The sequence below is a fragment of the Gossypium arboreum genome, chromosome 5 (assembly GCF_025698485.1).
Source record: "Gossypium arboreum isolate Shixiya-1 chromosome 5, ASM2569848v2, whole genome shotgun sequence".
Lineage (NCBI taxonomy): Eukaryota > Viridiplantae > Streptophyta > Magnoliopsida > Malvales > Malvaceae > Gossypium > Gossypium arboreum.
The window spans coordinates 12,144,139-12,150,665 of record NC_069074.1 but is presented as its reverse complement, the minus strand read 5'-3'; positions in this window follow the sequence as shown (position 1 = coordinate 12,150,665).

The window sequence follows — 6,527 nt, the reverse complement described above, 5'->3', positions numbered from 1 at the left end:
CGATTACGGCTCTTATGAGCTTCCTATTATACAGCCCGGATAAGCTTCCGGTACATGGCTCACACGAGCTTCCCGTTATATGGCTTGAGAAAGAGCTTCATGTTTATGTGCTCTAATGAGCACCCCCAAATATGAATTGACGGATTTCAAATTCGTACATTTCAAGTGTATTACCCTTGTATCCATCGATATTTTAAATGATTCAACGGGTAAAGTTTTGACATGAGATGATATGAATTCAAGATGAATTACTATGAGAAATACTTGAAATACAAAGATATGATATGTACATGTTCATGGATTTTTGAAATGATAAATACATGTATGTGGAAATTAAATATTGATGAGCTCATACATGTTTCTTGATATTCAAGTGAATTACATGACTAACATGCTTGATAAGGATATGTGTTTAGGCAAGTGGTCAATGTGCTTTGGATGTATTTAGTATGTTTACCTTAAATGTAAATGAATGGTAAGTTAAATTCCCATTATACGAATTTACTAAGCTTTAAAGCTTACTCTGTTTTATTTCCTCTATTTTATAGTACTCTAGAAGCTCGTTGAGTTGGAGGCTTGGCGGAGATATCTCACACTATCCATCAGCACATTTTGGTATGAATAGTAAGTTAAATTTCAGGTTATAATGGTATGTATAGACTAAAAGTGGTCAAGAATGGCATGTATGTGTTTGGTTGAAATTAGTCATTGGTATGGCTTATAATTGGTATGTTTTGGTATGTAAATAGTGGCCTTAATATGATGATGTGTGTTTGAAATGGATAAATGATGGAAATCATATAGGCATGTTGAAGATTGGTGATAAAGGGTGAGAAGGATGAACGCGAAAGCGGATCGTAAAGTTTGTCAAAGTCGCGGATTTGACTTAGGGCTCTAGACGTTCGAAAAGAAACTTAGATTTTTTTTTTTGACACAACGTGGCTTGTAGAAGTCCTAAGAAGCCTTGGAAACACGAAGAATCCACAACCCCCTTCAAGCGGCTCTAATTTCCCCTCCAAGATAAAAAAACCTTGGCAAGAAAAAGTTTGAAGATGATCCCCACAATCTAAAAAGATTGTTAAAACTCTTCTAAAAGAAACTCAAGAGAAATTCTTGAAAAGAAAAACTCAGAGAGAATTTATTAACTCAAAAGAGAAATAGAATAATAATGAATTGTCTGTTTTGTGTACAATGCGAAGGCCTATATATAGGATAGCTAAATAAATCTAAATAAAACTCCTAAGTATACTAGGACTCTAATTTAATCTAAACAAGAACTCTAATTTAATCTAAACAAGAAGTAGTTTTAAATTAAACTTTCTTGTTAACATAAAATTCCTAAATAACTTAAAATGCTTAATAATTATCAAAAATTCGGAATAAAACAATAATAAAATAATAAGAGCTGATAAATAAAATATTGGGCTCATATATAATAAAAATTAAGCCTAAAACCCAAACCCAATATGATTTAAACTCGAGTTAAAAGCCGAAACTCGTAATTCCCGTCTCAGAAATTCTGTTCGCGCAGTCTTCACTAAAATGGTCATAACTTGAGCTCCCGAACTCAAAATCGAGTGATTCAAAATGCGTTTCGAAGCTAGGAGATAGATCTTAAAACGCCATGAGACATCTCAACCCAGAAATGTCAGGATCAAATCCAAAAAGTCATTGAAAGTCTACTAATTTCCCAAGCCTGAAAATTGGCAATTTTGATGATTGGAATCTAATAAATTTCACCCCATCTGTGCATGTATCAATTGGTTTTAAGATAGTATAAATTTGGTAAAATATGCCTATATGTATGTATGGTGGTTTTGGTAAGTTTGGATAATTGAATATATGAGTTGATATGTCATGCATAAGACTTGGTTTTAGTTTGATTCAAATGTTTTATATTAGATTGAGAATATGTTTAAGTGTTAATGTAGGTGGAAGACATGTTTGGGTGAGAAATAAAGCTTGGAAATGACCTTATTTTGTCCACACGGGCAGAGACACGGGCATGTGTCTCAGCCATGTGTGACACATGGCCTAGCACATAGGCGTGTGTTTTGGTCGTGTGTCCCCTGCATATTTAAAATTTCAAAACAGAATACTCAAAATTGGTCACACGGCTTGACACACTGGCGTGTGACTTGGCCGTGTGAGCCACATGGCCTGACCACATAGGCGTGTACCCTGCACCTAGGAAAAATTTTAAAATTTCACGAAAAATTCTTTGAATACCCGGATTAGTCCCGACTTATTTCTATTGTATATTTTGGGCCTCAAGGGCTTATATAAGGGACAATATAATTGATTTTGATTGATATCTGATATAAATGATAAATGATATGAAATGTTTATACTTGATCTGTAAACTCTGGTAATACTCCGTAACCTTGTTCTGGTGACGGATATGGGTTAGGGGTGTTACAAGTAATGCCTTTGATATGTATGTAATTGAAAGGTAAGTAACAAAAGTATAAAATTGATGATAATGTTGAAATGTTAAGCAAATTGGTTTACTTAATGGGATGTGCACATTTTCATGTATATTTATGAACATATGCAAGTTACATTTGAGCTCCCATGTTTTATGTCATGCTATTTATACTAATTTATAATATCTTGAATTATAAAAGTACAATTGAGCTTTAATGTTTAGCGTGCGGTTTGTTTTCTCCATTCGTAAGTTTTGGTATTCCTCGAAGTCCCGGGACTTGAAGTCAGCATCCTGACTATCGTTTCTGACTCAACAATGTTTGTATAGTGTGTTTCATTTTAGTCATGTGGCATGTACTTGAGGACATTTTATTTAATGTCATAAGTGGTTAAGTTGTAAATGCATATGTGACGATCATGTAAATTGATTATTGTTTATGTTTATAAAAAATGTGTTAATAGTTGAACATTTTATATTAGGCTTGCTTTGATGGTGAATGACTGAAATTGGAGACTTAAGATTAGTGTTTATGTGACTGAAATGTCTAAGGAATCAAGAAATTATACTGGTGATGATAATTCCAGCAATGATCACTCTGTTATGGGTGAGAATCAAATTAGTATTGAGGCACCGGGCATGAATCCACACCATTGCAGAAGTTCTTCAACGAGTGGCAGGAGCCTCTCTGCAAGTCTCATCGCTAGCTGCAATTTGACAAACTTCGATAAAAAAATTACATAAATACGAAGTGACCAAGTAAAGAGATTTAAAAGGGGTGGTATAGAAATAAAATAAAATAATTGATTATATTCTTCATTAAGTAATAAATCTACTCTATTTTCTTAATATTTTTCAATGAAAATTTTCTATTAAATAATTTTATTTTTCATTATTAAATATATTTAAGAATTAAATTGAATTGAATTTTTTATTAAATTATCAAATAAACCATGACATAAACATTAAATAGGATACACCACCTTCATTAGCAGAAATATGATACGAATATTAAGAAATTGGATCGGTGAACTAAGGCTGTTATCATGCACTTGCAAACTCAGCCTACTGCAAGCCCCCCCCCCCCCCCCAAAGGCCCAAAGAAAACTTGACCAGCCATTGAATCAAAGAGAAAGTTCCCAGACTTGAACAATTTAACATAATATATGGCATCAGAACCATATCTATGGCAGTTTAGTTTTAATTCTCAAAAAACCAACAATCCATCAGCCTCCTCTACGTTCCTAAAACTGCACTTCATACCCCTTTTTCTGTAGCTTCGTAATAGTATTTACATGAGTTGCCTCTTCTACTGTACCTTTATTTCCAAGAGTGATGTATCCATTACAGTTGTACTAGTGAATGGCCCATTATTATTTGGACGCTCTTAGTATCCTGCCTGCCTATTCATTCCCACATTTAAAAAGCCTCTCACTGACCTTTTCTATATTCCAACATCAAATTAGGTTCAATAACTTAGTGTTTTAAAAAAATAGTTTTATAATTATATTTTATTAAAAAATATCAAAGACAAAAATTAAAAATATTGTACCCACCAATACGGATTGGTATGCACTAATATAAATACGATAAAATAATCAAAATATATTGAAATTTTAACTAAAACAGAAGTTAAACTATTTAATAGACAAGACCAAAAGAGTACGTAATAATTAGTAATAATTAGTACATATCAATATAGTGCCGACAATGAATAAGAATGGTGAAGCTTATTCAGACATTCCTCTAAGAACATTTTAGCCTCGTCCATTTTCCCTGCCTGATAAAATGACTGAATTGTCAAGTTAATTTCAACCGGGGGTTTTGCAAAACAATATCCCTCACATGCCTTTGAACAAGTACAACTTAGTATTCCCTCCATTATCATGTCCGCATTCAATGGAATTTCAACAGCAAAATCAAGTTTAAAATAAGAGCTGTTGTTTTCTAGAATACACGTGTTCACTACGGCTAAAAGTCTACGGAATGTCTGTTTGGTCTAAAATTTCAGCAATTTATTGAGAAACATTTTTAAAAAAAAAGTTTGGATTCTTCTCATCAACTGAATGAAACATGTGGACAAAGCTATGAAAATTCTGGGCTGTCCTGCCAGCCTAAATAAATTCTAACCAGAAAATTAAATGAAGTTACTGGTTATTTGACCAACATTTTCCAGCCACTTATCAAATTTGTGAACCAGATTTTCCTTTCCATTCAAAAATGTTATTTTGGTGTAAAACCATGTTTTTATACTTTTTATCCTTCCACTTTCCTTCTTAAAATCTACGTTAATGTTGCATTTATAATGAAGAAAATATAGATTAAAACTTTGAAAATGATATTATTAGGAAAGATAATTATGAACATTAAATATTAACTATAAAATAAATATAAAAAATTAACAATAAAGTTCTTGGTTAGGTAAAATTAAAAATGGCATTTAGGAACTTGCAGAAAATGATGGGAGGGGGATACGGAAGTAGTATACTAACGAATTCTCATGTTCCTATTTTTCAAGACTTAAATACTAAAATAGTTAGAAAAATTAGTAATCGGTGTTTAGTAGTTTGAATTAAGATAATTTTTCATAAAATTCAGTAAAATATTAGTATATTAAAATAATAAATAAAATATAATCGAATAAAAAAAAATCATTAAAGCCAAGAAATAAACCAACCAGGCGACCACAGGAGACCAGTACCGACCTTGGATTTTTACTGTATAATCAGTCTCACGAGTCAGAAATGACATCTTTTTAAGGGCACAATTGAGGGCCAATCTCAAGCCGTATTCAATGGCTTTTTACTTACTAAATGCTATTAAGATTAGCAGTTGGACACATTCCCATAGCCCCCACATGCCAGTTTATACTTGCCATCTTCAAACAAAAAAGTTTTTAACAATAATTTTGTGAGAGATCCAAATAAATGCACAACAAAACAATGAGACTTGTTGCAACATGGGTTCATTTAATCCAGACAATTATGACTGCAAACTGAAAAATTAATAAATCATGATGTAGGGTGTTATTCACATCTTTATAATTTTTTTATAAGATTAATATTTTAACAATTTAATAGTTATATTTTATATTTCACTTGTATTGAATATGTATTTCAATTTTAGCATAAATTATAATTTTTAATTAAATTTTTATGTAAAAAACTTCAAATCATTTCATAAATATTAAGGTAAACTAGTTATTTAGTCACACGAGTTTACCCGTGTTCCTATTTTGGTCATCCAGTCTTTAAAAAAATTTATTGTAGTCACTCATGTTAGATAAATTGTCAATTTTAATCACTCTCGTTAAATAAGTTCTTAATTTTAGTCACTCTAACGTTAAAATGGGTTTGTTCGCCAAACATAATGTTGACGTGGCTTGATATAATAACAAAATTAGCCCTAAATGTTTATCCATTTTATTAATTTAATCCCGATTTTGAAATAAAACAAATTTAACCTCTAATAGTTACACATTATATCAATTTGGTCATGACTCTAAAATTAAAAAAATACAGATTAAAAATTTAAAAATATATAATTCATAATTATTAAAATTTATAAAATATAAAAAGAAAAACGCTTGGTGTGCATTTGTTTTAAGTGGTTTGTAAAGAAATTTGATTTCCTTTTTAACAGCATTATCTAATTAATTGCCTTTCAAATTCTAAAAATTCAGAAATCCTTCTTGTTATTATTTTGATTTGAATAAATAATCCAATTTGACAATGAAAACTTAGATGAAAAATTAAAGTCGCTCAAAATGGTAAGCACAAAATTATTTTTGAGAGAACGAGGAAAAATTGGCATTGATTGAGAAAGATGAGAAAGAAAAGTGTGGAATTTAGGGGAAGGAATGGGTGAAATATATTAAATTTTAACAATTTTTAAATATAATTTACATATTTTTATAAATTTTAATAAATTTTGAATTTTTATGTATTTTTGAATTTTAATTTATATTTTATTAATTTTAGAATCATGACCAAATTGGTATAATATGTAAATACTAAGGTTATTTTTTTTCAAAATTAGGATTAAATTAATAAAGTAGATAAACATTGAGTACTAATTTTATTATTATACTAGGCCACATGAA